This window comes from Rhinolophus sinicus, linkage group LG17 (genome assembly GCF_036562045.2).
Source record: "Rhinolophus sinicus isolate RSC01 linkage group LG17, ASM3656204v1, whole genome shotgun sequence".
Lineage (NCBI taxonomy): Eukaryota > Metazoa > Chordata > Mammalia > Chiroptera > Rhinolophidae > Rhinolophus > Rhinolophus sinicus.
The window spans coordinates 3,553,042-3,571,590 of record NC_133766.1 but is presented as its reverse complement, the minus strand read 5'-3'; the positions used below and the strand labels follow the sequence as shown (position 1 = coordinate 3,571,590).

General features: G+C 47.2%; 1 long non-coding RNA gene across 1 annotated transcript in view; it reads right to left on the bottom strand.

Moving 5' to 3' along the window:
* The window catches only part of LOC141569387 (uncharacterized), a 320,431-nt gene that overhangs the window by 49,378 nt on the left and 252,504 nt on the right, over positions 1-18,549 (bottom strand). The gene's annotated exons all lie outside the window — the stretch shown is intronic.

The window sequence follows — 18,549 nt, the reverse complement described above, 5'->3', positions numbered from 1 at the left end:
AATTCCTGAATATTTGAAAACATATTAAATTTTCAATCTCTCTGGTAAGTGCTTTAATTAACTCAAGTAGAATTGGTCTTAGTTGAAAGAACAGCTCACTCACTTGTAACAGGCAACATTTAAAAAAAAAAAAAAGAGAGAACTTTTAGTGACTTTTCGTTCAAGTATAACCGACAGAAGGAAATGTGGGGAGAGCACACGTATACAATGCAATGGTTTTCTTACAACCTGAACACACCTGTACAACCAGAACCTGAGTCAAGAAAAGGAACATTAGAGAATCCCAGAAGCCCCACGCATGCCCGCTTCCACACCAAACTCAGGTTACAAGAGGACTAGTGTTTTTGAGCACTTGCTCTGTGCTGGGTTCCACGCAAGTCTTTTACGGATGCCATATGATGTGAAGAGCAGTTCATTTTTTTTCCACCTCTAACAGATGTTAGATGATTCCCTGGGAATCTAGCTGACACCCGTCATCTAACTAGCGAATCCTTTATTTTCAGAGAGCCACAACCGTATCCTTCAGTCCCCCACGAATAGGATTCTTGTAATTCTGCATGCCTGGAGATTTTCCACAAGAAAATTTCCATGATGACAGAGGCCGTGGAGCCCATGAACAGAAGCGGAAGTGGCAGTTTTTCCGGATGGCTGTGAGCCAGACCCTTAAGCAACGCGGTTCCAGGATTTCTTAATTTGTTGTTTTGGGTGTCCTCCCCCAAGGAGAAAACAGTCAGCCTGTGTGCCTCTCCCTCACCACCAAATCCTCGTTAAGGGAACAGATTGACTTGTTAACTTCTCTGAACAGCAAAGGCCACTGTAGGGCATTTCTTAGACGACTGTCATCACCAAAGCTCTGAAGAAATTTATCATGAGTTTTGGAGGCACCATGTCTTTGAACTCTGAGGGCTTAAACCAGGGGATTGCAGTAGGGTTTTAAGGGGGGGAAAAAATAATCTGAAGGATTGTGGGAGAAACAGGGACAGAGAAAGTCACAAACTGCCCAAAGGAGGTTTGGCCTTCATGGAACAATACTCAAGAAAGTTTACAGGCAGGTATTTTTGCTGTAGAGACCAATCCAGACCAGAAGACAGGCCCGGAAGTCAAGCACTTAATTTTTATCCATTGTACTAGTAGGGAGTATTAGGGGACAAAAGCCTGCTGTTATTATTTACACGGTCATACTTTGTGCCCCACTTCATATTTTTGCTGTATGCCAGAGATGTGTGTGTTATTTGTCATGCTGGCGTTTTCTGTACACGTGGGAGGACACGTGAGCACACGGAACAAAACCTTTCCAGTCTCTCTGGGTGCCTTGTATGGGGAACCTTCTCTCCAGAACAGCTTCCCCGGTGAATCCCCTAAAATGCCCTGCTAAGGTGTCATCTGAACTTGCAAGTCCTCGCCAACCCACCCAGGTAGACTCAATTAATGTCTCTTTTGCTGTTTCTTGCATCCAATCCCATTTATTGTTGCATGAATGGAAGAACGGATGCATGAATCCAGAGATCTTCTTCTTCTTCTCGGTAGCTGCACAGGACCTGCCTCAATAACCACAGCACCCTGTGGAGGTTCGATAAATGTACAGCTGTTCTGAACTTCACCTCCCACTTTCTCCCCTCATCCTTGATGTGATGGTCGTAAGACGTTAGCATTAATTAGTGGGAACTTCAGACGTCATCTGCTCTGTTGTCCTACTCAACGTGGAAATCCTCTGTAGAGTAGATTGGATTGTCTCTTTGAATATCTCCGGCGGTGAGATGCTCAATAATTCATAACACAGTCTGAACCACTTAAATCAATAGCAAGGGGCTCTTTTACGTTGAGTGGAAAATTACCTCTCTGAAACATTTACCCATTGGTCCTTTTTCTCTCTCCCCTCCACTCACAATTTGGGAACGATCTAAAAATCGATCCCCTCCATTTGGCCATCCTCAGGTATTTGAAAACTTCTGTCCTGTTCCATTGAATATTGTCGTTTTCCAAATTGGGCCATTCTGGGCTCGATCAGACACCAGTCCCTTATGTCACTGAGTTTCCAGGTCATTCCTCTTCCTAGTCTTTCTCCTTTGACTTCCAGTGTGTCAATGTCGCTTCTTTGGTACCGTACTCAGGACAGGGCCTTGGTAGTAAGAAGGTGGCCGTCGCAGGTGTGATGCCTGCTCCCATTGCTGAGCTGTCTGAGCACCAGGGCTGAGCATGCAGAGCTCACAAGGCCCGTTCCCAGTAGAACCTGGAGGAAAACCATGCTTTGCACTGAAATTCTGCTCTGAGACCCTGTTTGGTGATGTTGCCATGGCAGTGACAAAGTGCCTTCTTCAAAATCTCAGCTCGGAGAAAGAAGAGGTGATGTCTTGTTAGTCTTTCTTAGCAGGTGAGCTGGGCTGAAAGAGACTGCCCAGGATGGTCAATAGTGACATCTGGGGATCAACAGTCACTGGCAGGGACTGGGAAAACTCTGGGTGAACGGATATGCATCAAAGCCGGGTGACCCCAGCCCAAGGGGCGAGGCTGGCACAGCACTGTGTGGATTCCTGAAACTTGCTTGCTGAGAGTCCCGAGGTGCAGATTCTCCACTTCGGGAAAACCAACTCTGGTTGGATATACTGGCTGTAGTCTGTGGTGGCACCTATGGGCATCTGCTTGCAAAGGTGGACGAGGCACGTAGTTTAGAGTAGGTGTCAGGTGTGAAGCACGGAGAGCTGAGTGGGAGGAGAGTGGGGCTTTGCTGTCCTTCCTCTACGCTCAGTGTCTACTGTAGACGCACAAACACTCTAAGAGCAGCACGTGCCAGATAAGAACCAAGCCCATTGAGAAATGCTTTCAGAAAGGTCATCCCTTCTTCCTGACGTTAGTGGGATCGACCTGCCAAACATGTGGGGAAACGCAGAGAGGGCAACATGTGCCCTGTCCTGGGGCTCCTCTTCTAAGCTTCTGGGTTGCTGTCCTGAAGTCATTTTCAGGAACATTCCATAGCTGTGAATATATTTCTCAGACTCAGAGGCCATTCTCAGCTTACAGACATGCACAATAAGGACCCTTAAAAACTGAAATGGGGTGACAGGAACCAAATGCAAAGATGAAAACTAGGAGGCAGATGAAAGGGAGCCGGCTCTGCTGAATGGAAGTCATTTGATTTGTACAGAACACAAAGGAGTCATGAGTTTCAGTGACTGGGGCTGGCCCTGTGCCCAGAGAAGAGCCGGCCAGGGGTTGGAGGACACAAGTGGAGGAAGGCAGTGGGAGAAGGTTTAGCTGGACTGTGACAGAAGCTGTGGTGGCAGATATTTTGGTCTTTCTCTGTGTGTCATGCCTGATGGCAGAGGTCTGTGTCACAGGGCTGTGGGGGCCTCTGAGCGAGCCTGTGGCTGCAGGGAGAGGTGTGGCGTTGGGTACTGTGGGGCTGTCATGCCGAGGAAATAGCTGTGTTTCCTTCTGACACTTGATAGGAGGTACAGGGATCGGCTGGCCATCACACGAGGCTCCTTGAGGTAGGTCCCACATGGCAAGAAGGGCCACAGCCAAACATCAGAGACTCTCTGCTGTTCATCCTCCAGTCTGAGTCCCATGGGAGCCGTTGGATGCAAGATCAAAGTTGGCAGTGGATTCCAGCTCAGAGGAGTGCTGGGTCCTGTCTAGAGACCTTAGCCCACGTTTAACCTCCTCTCTGTCTCCGATTCTGAGTAAATCGTTCTTTGCTTGTCCCACCCATGACACCGCGAGAAAACATGACTTGCTTGCGAAATGTGCCCCCAATCAACTTAAGTTCTATAGCCCTAGCAGGGCCTCTGAATTTCTCACGAGCACTCTGATCGTACCTCACGTCAAATAATCATCTGATGTAAATGCTAGTGTCCCCAGCCTCCGTTCTCTTCCTTTCTCTGCCAGTGATTTCTCTCTTGGAGCCTAAATTAGTGCCCTCTGACCATTCCTCTCACTTACTGCACTGCTGCCCAGGAAAGTTCTGCTAAGCTCTGGTCACTACAATTGAGAAGGGTAGAAAGTAGCTAAGCTGTCTTTCCCCAGTCTCAAAACCAAAGCATAATAAAACCTACCACGTTCTATTATATACGCTTAAACCTCACAGGGACTTCTATGTGCCACACTGTCTTTTGAATCTGCTGTCCTCTCAGAACCAGCCAAGACAAGGCACTTCAGGATCTCACATGGTTGAGCAATTATTCTTTTGAAAGTCAGTTATCAACGAGGGTTAGATGCGTAGGATAGCAACTGATAACATTTCTGAGGAAGCCATGTGTTGGAAGTCAGATTTGACTAGAGTAAGAACTCACTGAAGACTATCGTCTTGCTAAAAACACAGATTTTTCAAATATGCTGCAACAGCATAAAAAGAGAGTTGTTAGAAACCGTCACTGGCGGTGGCCATTTGTACCTCCCGGCAAGCGGGAGAACACCTCTCTGGAGGCGACAACCATTATCTGAGAGGAAGATGAGGACAACACTGATGGCTCCACATTTATGCACAAGACATGGATAGTCTGTGGCTGATGCAGTCAGGGGAGAAGAGTCTGCAGAGGGTGAAGTGGAGGCTGAGAAACATGGCTGTGTAGGATCAGCCTGCCGACTTTTAAGAACGCTCGTAGCTTCTTTTCTTATGTTTTGCAGTGCTGTCATGTTGCAACCTTCCATTTTCTCAAAACGTCAGTGAGCCTTGCACAAGCACACAGATTTGGGGGGGTGGCTTCCCGGAGGTAACTGGGGTGCTACCTCACAAAGTCTGAGCTAGTACAGAAAAGCGATTGCCTGCGTGGGGTGCTTGGGTGACCTATACAATGAAGTAGTTTGCTGAGAGCAGAAATTCAGAGCCAGGGGGACTAGAAGAGAATGTCTCCAAGAAATATAAGAGTCCTCAGGAAGACCAGGTGAGAGAGCAAGTTTCTCACCACAAACGATAGAGATTTTGAGGCAATTGCATTTGACAGTTAAAGTCCAGTGTGGCTTTAGCTTACATGTGGGTTACACGTCATCTTTCTTTCTTCTCATCACTTCTATAATTTACATAAGGTCAGGTAATGTGTTCATTTCAGAGACCAGGAAGAGCGGCTGGAAGAGCAGCCATGGAGAGCTGAAAGGACATCCAAGGGCACAGACACAGGCTGAGAAAGAACCCTTGTTGTTCCTCTGGCCACTGGGGCCTGTGATGAAGCCTGGGCTTCTGGCAACTTGGGGCGTGAGAGCCAAGGTCAGAGAAAACCAGGAAATGGCAAAAGTAAGTGTTTATGGAAAAAAACACAATCCAGCATTGATAGGAAATACTTGCTTCCTTGTATATCTTGCCCTTTTTGAATTTTGGGTTTCCCTAAAGGAAACAGTTCTATTTTTGGAACACACACACACACACACACACACACACACACACGCCAGAAGATAACTGGAGCCAAAGCATCCATGTTCCCATGGTCTCTTCCAGGCTCCTCAGTGCCTGATGAAAAGGCACAATTAAAAGCAGGATGGAAGAAACAGGATATTTTTGTAACTTTGGGAAGATTAGGCCATTTAGTATTGAGTATCCAAATAGGAACGTGCCTAAATCTGTACAGCACAAGGAATAACGAGGTGCTTGGTAAATTTGGTCTCATGGGGAGCTTAGGGCTGAGTGAAAGTTAGGGAGACTCCCATGGGCCCCATTACCGAGAATCTAGGCGAACGGCTCTCGCTGTGCAGTACAGCAGCGTGGATGGGCCACCAGGATGTGAGACTCCACGGCCTTGCCTGAAATGGCCAACAAGAATGGAGCCACCTCATTTCCTGTCTCCTATGGTAGAAGCTGAAGTGCTTGTTCTACCAAAATATTCTGTGAGGGCCCCTCTCTCCTTCCCTCAGCTCTTGGATGAAACCCTGACATGCACCTTGTAGAGATGGGAGAAGGGACACAACTCTCCTTCCACAGACTCATAGAAATGAAAGTCAGTGCCGGGGGAGGAACCGGCCTGGCTTTCTTGATCCTGCTTTGCTCCAGCTCACCAGACTCCAAAGACTTTTCTTCTTCCTTCCCTCTCAGAATGCAAGAAAGAATGCAGAACTGTCTACAAAGCCTCTTGAGACTGTTGAAGAAAAGCACTGTCTGAATATAAAGGCGAACGTGCTAGACAGCTATCAAACTCAAGAGCGAATCAAGTCACAGACTGGGAAGGAATTGCAAAATATGACTTAACACTGCCAAGTCAAAATCTTGTACAAATGACTAAGTGGCATGTTTTTTGAGGTCAAGAGAAGCCGCAGAGCCTACAGTTCGCACTAAACAATAATAACAAAAACAGTTGTCCCCACGATCGTTTCAGGGAACAGCCTCTTCACAGCCTCGCTTTGCAAAAGCCTGTCTTGTTCATGACCATATCCCTAAATCATACTGCAGTGCTTAGCGTAGCACAGGTCTCAGTAAATACCTGCTGAATGTATGAATATATATGACTCAGCTTTTATGCGATTATTTAGTTCAAATATATTGAAATAATACCCAAACAGCTAGCTAAGCTGCAAAGGGCTTTATTCGTCAATATGGCGACATGGCAGGTAGGTTTTGGTGGCTGCGGACAATGACACATGCGTCATCATGGACTCCTATCAGCACGTAAGCCAGTCTCTTTACAAAAGGAAAATATCTTAGTCCGCAAGTAAACCTTTTCTGCGTCCACCTTTACTTTCCCAAGTAAAGAGCCTTTCGATGGGAAGAAGGGAAGGAAAGAGGGATGAAAAGAGAGACAGGCTGACACAACTGACTAAGCCGTCACTAGGGCCGCGTCCGTGATTTACAGAACTATATAAAAAGGAAGAGTTTAGGCTTTGTTTTCTTTTGCACAACTTATTTTCTTTCCTGTCATTTTAACATGGCTTTTGGAAACCCTCTGAAGGTCGGGCACAGCTACGCCCTTGCCACTGTGTGCACTGAGGCAAGAAGCTCTGGAACTTGATTTCTCCACGTGTAAGGTGAGAATAGTCAGGTGTGACGGGAAGGGGAAGAAGCCACGCACAGGTGAGTTTCCAAGTGAAGTCCCAGCAGGACCCTGCCTGGCAGCTCCGGAGTATACGCAACCCCGTGGCCAACTAGCCAGTGCCGGAAGGGGTGGGGCAGAATGTAAGTTAGCAGGGGGGTCGGTCCTCTGAAGGGTTGTGAGTGCCTGGTTCAGATTCTTGCTCACAGAGAAGCTGGGGAGGAAACCCACGCTATGAGGGGGGCTAAGGGGACCTGAGCAGAGCCCAGCAGTGTGGGCGTCAGCCCGTATGGAGGTTAGATGGCAGGCATACAACGGCCTAGGACGGCCTTCAGGCACAGAGGTAGCACGTTCGGGACGTGTGCTCCTAGCATTCATATTTGTATGCCTTCTCCATAGTATTAGAGTCACTGTTCCCCACAGCTTCCTGACGAGCAGAGGTTATAAGCCCACATGCTTTGGGATCATGTAAATCCACGAAGTGCACTGTTTCCAGTTGTGCAGACTCTGTTCCGCCCTCTCCGTGTGCTCTGGTCTGAGCCGGGGTCTGTGATGACGCTCTGCAATGGAGAGTGGGGTGGCATTTTGTGCACCAAGGAGTATTTATGGAGCATTACCAAGTTCTATACTAGGTGCTAGGGATCCTAACGAGAGACTGACAGACGTGTATGTGGGGTGTGGGGGTGGGGGGAGAGATTTCTTTCAAATTAAAATGTGGTTCAGAAGAGCCCCTCGCTTCTCTCCCAGGGAATACAAAGTCAGGAATGAACAAAAATTGCTTACCTAGCCACCTCGCCTCATCTCGGGCCATTTTACTAGCACCTCTTCACACACCCTCTGCCCTCGCACTGACTTTGGCCCTGCTGGATGGACCATTCGACCTTTCGCCCGATGTGTGTATAGATAGCTCTATGCTTAGAGGTTCGGGGTGGGGGGTTGTGAGAAGGAGAAAAATAAGATACAGTCCTGGGGAAACAGGACACCCATTCCAAAAGCCACCAGAGACCTAGGACGACATCTAACTAAATGTTAAGCTGTGAAGATGAGACCGGAAGTGCTGGAGGAGAAGAGAGATGACAGGAGGCTGTGCGATCAGGGAAAATTCCACGGTTGTACCGTGGCACTGCCCTCATCCAATTTGCCCATCATACCTCTTTTATTTCTATTTTGTTCTACATTAATATTCCTTCCATGATTAAAATTTAATATGTGTTCATCACAGAAAGTTTGAAGGAAGAGGAAAACAAAGAAGGAATGAAAAACGACCCACGATTCTATTACCCAGATGTAACCACAATGAACATTTTGGTATTTTTCCTTCTAGATACAAGCACACAGTTTTACTTTACGGGGACAGGGCTATTTTGAAACTTGTTTTTGTTTTGTGTGTTTCTCATTGAATACTTTATCTTGTACTCTCATGCAGCACGCTTCTTCATGGCCATGTAATGCTTTGTCCTTTGGATGTGCTATATAAGTTATGCAAGCAAATTCTCATTTCCTCTCCAAGATCTGTCTTCTTTCTCATATTCCAATTAAAACTCGACCTTGAAAGCTCCCACCAGGGCCCCAGAAGCCAGCCATAGATGGCTTGTGCTATTCCTCCCCCAAGAACTTCAAAGAATGACAAGAGAGCCCCCCCTCCACGTTCTATTTCCACCACCCCTGACGTGACAACTCAGTGTGAGCCTACTTACTACACAGGTGGATACAAGCTGAGGCAGGGTGGTGGCCAGGCGGGGTGGCTTTGGGAGCAAAGGAGTCCCCACGGCCAAACTGCAAGCAGTGTCAAACCCTTCCTTCTCTTCTAGGCTTCTTTCAGAAAACCACAGACGCCAGCCGAACTTGCGGGATTATGCTGAAAGGCAAGGCAAATGGCACATTTGGGAACTGAATTTGGCTCCATTTGTTCAAAGGGAAGGTGGGTGGCTTCAGCTGCCTAGGAAACAGGCTTTGAATCTGTGCTTCCTGGAATTCTTTATGTTTCTCCCCCAAAAGGGTTCCTACTGTTCCTGATAAAGGATTCCTATTATTTGGCATTTGCACGCAGCCAAGTTTTGGCAAGGCTCTGTTCAGTGCTTTGTGTTAGTAAACCCTGCGTCTCCTCAGAGCGAGGCCAGAACCCTTCTTTCTCCCCGCCTTTTGCTCCTTCCCCTCTCTGCGTCACTCCCACCTACCAACCTTGCGCATACTTTTATTTCAGTCTGAAAGCTGACACTGTGGCGGTTCAGTGAAGCGACACACCGAGCATCTGCTTCGGTGATCCAGGATGGCGCCCAGGAGAGAAAACTGTGCATGCGGGACATGGGTGCTGTGTTAGAAGCGAAACAAATGAGCCATGTCCCATACAGTTGCCACCATTCCCCAATTCCTTAGGATCCCTGGGCGCATTAGGGAAGGAGCTAGGAATAACACTGAGGATCGGAAATGCTGGGTAACAGCAATGAAGGGCTTGCATTCCATCGGTAGGAGCTGAATGCTTTCCGGCAAGTGACTAAACTTCCTTCAGCCTAATGGGAGACATAGTATCATTTACCTCACAGGGTTGTCATGAGGCTTAATGGAAAGAATATCTGTAAAGCATTTAACACCTTGTCTGGAACACTGTGAGATAGCAAGACAGTTTATCTCTCTCTCTACCCATCGTGTAAAAATATATTTATTAAATGTTTAATTAATTTTCAAAGCCCATGCTCAACCAATTGTGTTGTATGACAAATTGGGCCCATTAGAACCCACCAATTACAGCTCTTTGGGGGGCAGATCTATGAAAAAACTCTTCTCTCACCACCTGGTGCCTAAGGTTGAACTTACTACAACTGTTTATCGGTTAGGGATGCTGTTTAGAGCTCTACGCCATCAATAAGTTTTGGAATTCAGACCAGTTTATTTCTGCCCATGTGAGTCATTCCCCAATGCTCTGCTCAATTCCAGGCCAGGCCAGGCTCGGGCACAGCCATATTTGTCACATGACCTCGTCAAAGACACACAGCCCGTGTTTCCATAACAAGTTAACATACTGCATTGGGATCGTATGTTATAATTGATACTTCCACGGCCTGTTTTATGTTAGACTTGCTTGATTTTATATCCATGACGCGTTCCTACCATTGTTACGTTTTTCTAGGGATTGCTACTGAACGCTATTGCTCCTCTTTCAGGCTTTTCGATCCATTTAATTGAAGCACAGCCTATGAGGGCAAGAGCTGTTGTTAAAAACAAAATCGATGCCGAGACTGCTATAAAAAGGCAAATGTCGTTCACAAGCCCTGACTGAAAAATGCTGTGTTCATCACTAGAGCTCCATGGTGCTTATCGGTTGACATTATACCTTCAACTTTGCACGAAAAGATGCAGGTAGGGAATGTCCAAAAAATATATTCGTATGAAATGTTTCGTGCAGCCAATGACCATCTTCTGATTTATCCTTTGTATACCTCTTGTACCGAGATCGAATTTCTTCTGAAGCAATTTTCTACCATAAAAGCAACAGACAAGCTCTGATCTAGAATATCAGCTCTGTGGGGAACGTGGGAGAGAAGACTTGAGAGGCAGGCTGAGGTCTTTATAGACAGAGAAATTTCAGAAACCTGGCCTCAGAATTCCAAAATTCCAAGTAAGGGATAAAATTTTCCATGACGGATGTTGTTTTCCAGGGAAGTGGAGATAAGGCATGAAGACACTTGAAATAAATAATTTACAAAGCCTCCTTCTGGGGCCGTGGAGGAGAACGTAAGTCTGGGGCTGTGAAGACTCAGTCTCTGAACTGATGGGATGATTTTCAATAACCTGCCCCTCGAAACTGCAGTCATGGAAGCCAGTGGCTGATCTGAGTCCTCTGGTTGGTCATTCAGACCCAGAGATGGCATGGGAGGGGCTCCAAGGCCCAGATGACCCAGTCCTTACAGGCCCATCAGGTTAGTGAAGAGAAAGGCCGAAAGGGGGGCACTGCATACACCTTTGAGTTTTGCCGGTTGAGGAAAGAAGAGCGTGGATCTGCTCAGGATGAAGCTGAAAACCGTTATGAAGCCCCCAGTTGTTCAAAGGGGTGGGCGTGCGGATGGGGTGGGAGTTGGAGACGTGCAGAGAGAAAGGAAGAACAAGAAGAAGGAAAGAGGAGGAGGGAGGAAGTTTTATCTTGAGCTCTGTCAATGTCTAAATTTGGTGTCTATGTGTAGACAGCCAATAATTTATTCCCAGGCCAGTGAAATCGCTTATTCTGCCCTGCTGTCTGAGCGAAATCTCACGCACACTTCACAGAAGCACATGAAATGACTGCAGCAGGCGGGGGCGGATTTGGACCCCCCCCTCCCCCTTGGCAATGGCAGCGCCAGTATTTCTGTGTAGGAAGTACTCAGGATAGTAATTTCATCGGGAAAGGTTGCACTGAAATTATGCTTGAATGTGAGAACATCTTTTTTTTTTTTTTTAACTTATATTGTATGCTTATTTGTGATAATGTGGAAAGGGATCCAAAGTCTCCCTGGGTCTCCCCAGTCTCTCCCTGCCCCCACCCATTGCTGCTCTCCAAATGGACCACTGCCATTGCCAAGTTGTAAGGGTGCATCTCTGCATCCTGGGCTGAGCTGGCCCACAGGGCCCATGGATAAGCTGACCGACCGCAGGCTCGCAGCCATTCCCCTGCACTCCCAGGATCTCTATTCCCCTTTCACCCAGTCACCTGGATCCCTTGTTCAAGCCACCAACGTCATTTCTGCTTTCTTCCTGGTCCATTAGAGATCTTTCCAGCATAGGAGTGTGGATTACCTTTGCTTTTGACACATTTCAGTGATGTGCTTTTTAAAGGCCCTATATGTATATTGTGTCGAAGACCATGGAGCGTTATCATGGACGTGTCTCCATCCTTCTGGCATCACATCCTACAGTACTGCTCCTGGAAGTGTCGCCGCCGGTCGCTGGACCAGCAGCGCCAGCACCACTTGGGAGCTTGTGAGAAATGCAAAACCTCGGGCCCCACCCCCAAACAGACTGAATCAGAATCTCTGCGCCTGGGGTCTTTTGTTGCCATCCTAAAGTGTGAGAAACACTGTTCTAAAGGACACCATTTTTTGTCACTTTTTTTTTCTTTCTCTACTATTTATTAGGGACTGGAGCGATTTTACCCATAATCCCTCACTCCACTACACCCAGGGGCATTTAACAATATCTGCAGACGTGTTTGGTCATCATAACCTGGGCAGGATGGAGGGGGGAGGGGGTTCTATGGCATCTACAGTTCACAGCTAGCACCCCTGTGCTAAGAATGATCTGGCCCAAAAAGCCAACAGTGTTGAAGGTGAGAAACACGGAGTTGGAAACAGCTGCCACCCAGAGCCCTGGGCTCCACTGACCCTGGGCTCCAGTCTGCCACCACGATTCCATGTTGATGGCTCAGTGCCCAAGCACTACACTGGAGAATCATTCTGAAGGTCGGAAAGTCACCGCCTTCCAGAAAGGGCAGCTGCCTCCTTCATCCCCAATTCTCTCAGCCGGTGAGTGCCTTCATTTCTGACAAACGTTGTCTACTAGAGAACAATGATTCCTTAGTCTCGGAGGGGATGTCAGGGCCAAACAACTGTCATCTTGCCAAGAAGTGGTGACACAGAAAATGGGGAGTCAGCAACCCATTACAATATTGTAATTCTTCTCTGATTTTTGAGATGAAAGCTGCAGAGCTCTGAAGGGTCTTTAATTTTATCCTTCATGGCCAACCTTTTCTTCATAAGGTAACTTTTCTGCTCCTCCCACCCCAAAACACACACCGACCCTGGTCTACTGGACAGTGAAGGAACAAGGAAACATATGAATCGTCTTTAAGAAAAAGCAACACCCTTCTACTATCATCATTCCGTCAAGATCTGCCCACAAGTCAATCTTTGATGAATCTTTACAACAGCCCTGCAGTGTAGATACAATTTTTCCTACCTGACAGCTAAAGAACATACCTCAAGAAATACAGCTCGTGTTGGTGAAAGCATCACAAGTTCTCCTACTGGTTAAAGATAACGGCAAACCCTTATGTTTGCACTGTGCTTTCCAAGTGTTTAACTATCCTTTTTGACATACAGTATCTAAGTTGTATGTCTAGCAGAAGTGCTCTGGGAGTCCAGAGAAGCAATAAAATGTTTGGTGTCGGTAGAGGAAGTTTCACAAAGAATGAGGAAATTGGCTGGTCCCTGAGGTGACATGGGTCTGAAAGCTGTTGCTGGTGGGTTTGTTTTAGACAGGAAACGTCAGCAAAGACCCAGAGTCAAGAATTCGGGGGTGTCCAGGGAACAAGGGAATAGGCTAAGCCAGTAGGACCAGACGATTCACGATGGTAGGAAGAGAGGTGGGGTGGGTACGCCTAGTGGGATGAGATTATGCAGGGCCTAACGATCCAGACAGGCGGGTTAGGATATTATGAAACGGCCACTGAGAGGTGTTGGAAGCTTGTAAGAGAGATGAACATGTCGCATCCTTCCAGTGTCACCTCCGGCCGTCTCTAGCCCCCTGATGCTCTGCTTGGCTGTCAGTTTCACGGTACTCTGGGGCTTCCCTTGGCCGTGGCCCTACGTGATGCGGAGCTCTTGAGGACAGAGCTGCTCGTACACGCCCATCCTTGAGTCCGCACGGCGTCCATAGGAGGCCGCCTCGCTCAGTGAACGAACTGAGTAAAGAGTAAATGCACCCTGACACACAACCTTGTGCCCCCGACTCCTCGGCGCCATCTGAAGATGGAACAAGGAGAGGAAGAATCCTTGACATGCGAGATCACAGATTTTGAACGCAGAGAGGTGCACGAATAGAATCCCAGAGCTGCTCAAGGAGTTCACTTGAGGAGCGCACAGGTGGAGGACAGGTGAGCCGAGGAAGCTCCAGGTTGTGGGGGACAAGGAAATGGGGGTGCGAACCACCCAGTCATCAAAATGGATTTAAGAAGCATGACCGCCTCCACCCGTCCTGAAACATGCCAAGTTTCAGACATTAGGACACAACGAATGTTCTCTGCTCTTCTGCAGGAAGTGAAATTGTCATATTCTTCATCTAAGAAACTGAAAAACATCCTTCTGAATGCTTCCCTCTTCCTGCATCCTCCACCCCCAGCCATTCACAATGACATGTGGACATGTTCCCACCAAATGACTCAGCCAGTTAGGAACATGAGTCTAAGCAGATGCCACTTTACAAAAAACAACGCTGCTCCATGGCACGACGCTTACCGATACACAATGTCTGTCATGGAGCAATGGCGCCGAAACAAAGAAAAGGGGTAATTTTGGTGAATTCAAAGGAGATAAGATGACTGTAATTATAGGGGGCTGCTTCTCAATAATCTCAGAAAGAAGAAGGGCTGCTCTGTATCATGTTGAGATGTGGGGAGGAGGAGAGAGGAAGCCCGGCACGGAGGTGGCTGGCAGCGGGGAGGCGGTGGGAGACGGCAGTGTTTACTGCTGCTATTCTTGGGGCCGATTTACCCTGTCTTGAGTTGAACGCTCGCCAAGAGAAAACGAGATCTCTGAAGGTCACTGTGGACAGAATCCTACGGGTTTGCCCAGAATGAACTACCCCTCTGTCCTCCCAGGTTGCCTACATCCCACCCTTTTGCAAAGCTTTGTCGAAGTCCATGCCCTTCTGTGAAACCATCCCATTTCTCTTCAGTCTGTAGGACCTGACCTTCCGAATGGCAGTTCCAGACACAGGGCAACTAACTAGGGTGAGCTTTATGACTTCCGAGTTGACGAATCAGTATCTTCCATGTATTCACATACAGATTCTCTAAGCAGGCTGGCATCTCCTTGGAGAAGGCGTGGTGGGGCATTCCACTCTAGGGTGTCCCACGGTGCCGTGCACAGAGTAGGTTCTCAATGCATGATGCTCGGTTGACTGATACTCACACAAGTGGCTGCCAGCTAAGGTGATCTACCTGTGTGGTGTGGGGTCTGGAGAATTAAATAGAGAAAGGAAACTGACATCCACTGAGCACCTATTAGCCAAGCCCTCTTTCTAGGATTAGACTACCTCAATTTGACCATTTGAAAACAATGTAAAGTAGATTTAATCTTAGACTTGGCTTACTCCAAAGTTTACGTCCCTTACTGATGAAGCTTGCACGCCCCCCATATCCTGACTTTTTGTTTGGCCAACATCAGAAATTCTGCCAGTTTTACCCTGGTACATGAAACTTTGATACCTGTGAAATGAGAACACTCCTGGGGTGAGGTGTGATCGGCAGAATAATGGACGTGGGTATTTTGTGATACCCACGTGTCCCTGGAAACTGTAGATAGATTCTGTTACATAGGGTAAGGCAATTAAGGTTACAGATGGAATTAACGCTGCTAAATAGATGACCCTAAAATAGATTATCCCAGATTATCTGGGTGTGCCCGAATGTAATCACAAGCACTCTTAAGGGATGGAACAGGAAGGCAGAAGAGTCAGGGTGAGTGATTCATTTGATTGAGAAGAACTTGGTTTTGAAGATGAAGGAAGGGACCATGAGACGAGGGATGAGCTGTCTCTAGAAGCTGGAAAGGTCAAGGACACGGATGCACCCCAAGAGCCTCTAAGAAGGAACGAACCCTTCTGTCACCTTGATTTTAGCCCAGGAGACCTGCATCAGGCTTCTGACATACAGAACTGTACGGTGATACATTTGTATTGTTTTAGGCCACGACGTTTGTGGTACTTTGTTACAGCAGCAATAGGAAATGAATACGGTCCTATCCCTCCCTTATCCACAGGGGGATACGGACCAACACCCCCAGTGGATGCCTGAAACCACCGGTAGTACCAAACCCTGCATATACTATGTTTTTTTCTTACACATAAATACCTGTGATAAAGTTTAATATATTAAGTAGGCAGTGTAAGAGATGAACAGCAATAACTAATAATAAGATAGAACTGTAACAATAGTTATGAGTGAGGTTTCTCTCTCAAAACACCTTACTGTACTGCACTCACCCTTCTTCTCCTGGTGCTGTGAGGTGACACGAGGCCAAGGTGACAAGAAGAAGGGGGTGAGTGACATGGGCCTGGTGATGTAGCGCCAGGCTGCTACTGACCTTCTGAAGCACTTTCCAGCATCTTTTTGGCATATCGCAACTGCCAGCATCACTACTCTGGCACGCTGGGGCCATTAGGAAGTAAAATAAGGGGCCCTGCAGCCCAACAACAGTGGAGCTGATCACCAAAATGGCTTCTCAGTGACTAATAGGCGGGAGCGTCCAAGGCGTGGAGATGCTGGGCAGAGGGAGGATCCATGTCCGGAGCGGGACAGAGCAGAACTCGCGAGATTTCATCCCGCTACTGAGAAAGGTGCACAGTTTAAAATCTATGGATTGTTTATTTCTGGAATTTTCCATGTAGCATTTTCAGACCATGCCAGACGGCCAGTGACTGAAACTGCAGAGAAGGGGGGGGACCGCTGTACACGAAGCATAAATCAATGGGTGCCTGTTCCTATCACAAGCTTATAGAGAATTTGAGAACAGTCTTGTAGGGATGGAAGAGATCAGGAGTTCACTGAACTTAGACAAAGGTGGAGAGAAAGGAAATACAGGCAATGCCAAAAAGAAAAAAGAAAAAAAAAGAGAGGGAGAGGACAGGTAAAGAATGAGGACAGGAACTCTTGATAGGCAGGGATCACGTTTGTCCACCTTGACACCCCAGTGCCATGTACGGGGCCTGGACTATAAAAGGTGCCCCTTCAAAAGTTATTGATTCAACAGAACGAATGGATAGATAAAGTAAGGGAGGAAGGTAAGGAAGGAGGGAGGGGAGAGTAACCAGAGGAAAGAGGAAGAGAGAAAAGAAAGGAGGTGAATGTGTGGGGAGGAAGGGCACCATAAGAGGGGACTAGATTGGACAAATAGCCAGACGGAAGGTTCTGGAATACATTTATCCTAAGGCTAGTCCTTCAGGGAAGTGTGAAACCTGTCCTGGAAACCCAATGAACAGTACAATCCTTGCAAGGTTCTCACCAGTATCATCACTGGCTCTAAGTTTCTCAATCCACTATTTCTCATATATTATTACACAGGAAAAAAAAAAAGTTCCCCAGAGAGACACACGATCCTTCAGTGTGGTAGTCAAAGGGGAAGGGAGCAGCACTGCTTGAGAACAAAGATTTTGCAGGCAATGAATTTGAAAAAATAAATGTGTTTTTCTTTCTGACATCTCAACTTTTGGCACCAGGGAAACTTCATTCAGAGCGTATTCTCTGAAGGATCAAGGGCTAATCTCCTTTTCACTTAGTAGACTATCTTCATGAGCCTTATTCTTCTACTGGAAAGCTTTGAACATGATGTGAAGAGCAGATTCCTCATGGCTAATTCTTAAATCCTCCGTTCCCATGAAACTAGAGACAAGATCTCCAATTCTGACAACATTCAAATCCAGGTGTTACGTTACGTGCCTCTCAGCAGTCCAGCCAACATTTAAGAAAGATGGATGATATTTACTGACTTGAAATTGTACTATGACAATAGCTACCTACAGACCCATTTTCTCTGAGCATCAGAAGTACTGATTATATAAGAACGGGAATCGCAAGTTCAGGACCTAACAGATGCTAAGTACCTTTTCCTTGTTACCTTCTTTCTCTTTAATCCTTCCACATTCTCATTCTTCTCCTCCGTTTCTCTTTCACAGACACATGCGGGCACACATACACTCAAGCATGAGTGCGTGCGCACACACAAACACACATTCACACCTAACATCTAAATTCGAATCTACCTGCATGAAATAATCCACTGAATAACCACAGTTAGATGTCATCCAATCCCCTTCAACAGATATTGAGATGACAGTTGTGGTCAACAGAGATGAACGGTTAGTGATAACAGGAAACCTCAATGCCAGGTCTCCTGATTCCCCCGAGACCTCTGTGTTGTCCACTGTAACAAACCACTTCTAAGGGCAAGAGGTCAGGGCATGTGTGATGGCGCTGGCATTCTGCCCAGATCCCAGGAGAGGCGTGACGAGAGCACCCTGGCCCAGTGACTGTTTCGCTGCTTGGCTGGAGCAGGCCGCCTGACCTCTCCTCCATGCCACGGGATACGCTTCCTCTGCTTCGATCACTGAACTGGGACATTCTTCTCCGTTTCCAGAGGCCTTTCTTCTAGGGGTTGACACACTCCTACTCAGTGAACACTCGGTGGGGTATTGATGGTCTTTGAGAGTCTCTATGCCAACAGGCTGTCTGGTGCGGAGAAAAGAGAGATCAACCAGGTTTGCGTTCAAATTCTGGCTGCCCTGTTTGTATGGTGTGTGATCTAAGCTCCCTCATCCATGAGAAACAAGGGGAATAGCAGTGTCGACCTCTCAGGATTGCCGCGGGCACTAACACGACATAATGCACGTACCAGAGTTTGACACATAGTTGGCGCTCCGTAAATGTTCTTTGCTTCCACCAGATGGGCTGTGGGCCGGTTGGTCTCTAGATGAGTTGATGTTTTGAGGATGACAATATCTGTGCCATCTGTAATAATTTAGGGCTGATCGGGAACGCAAACAAAATGAAGGACCCAAATGCACGGCACAGATCTGGTTTGAGATTTTTGATATTTCTTCTCGTTTTGTTCTGTTTCAGATTTAGGAAATAACTAGG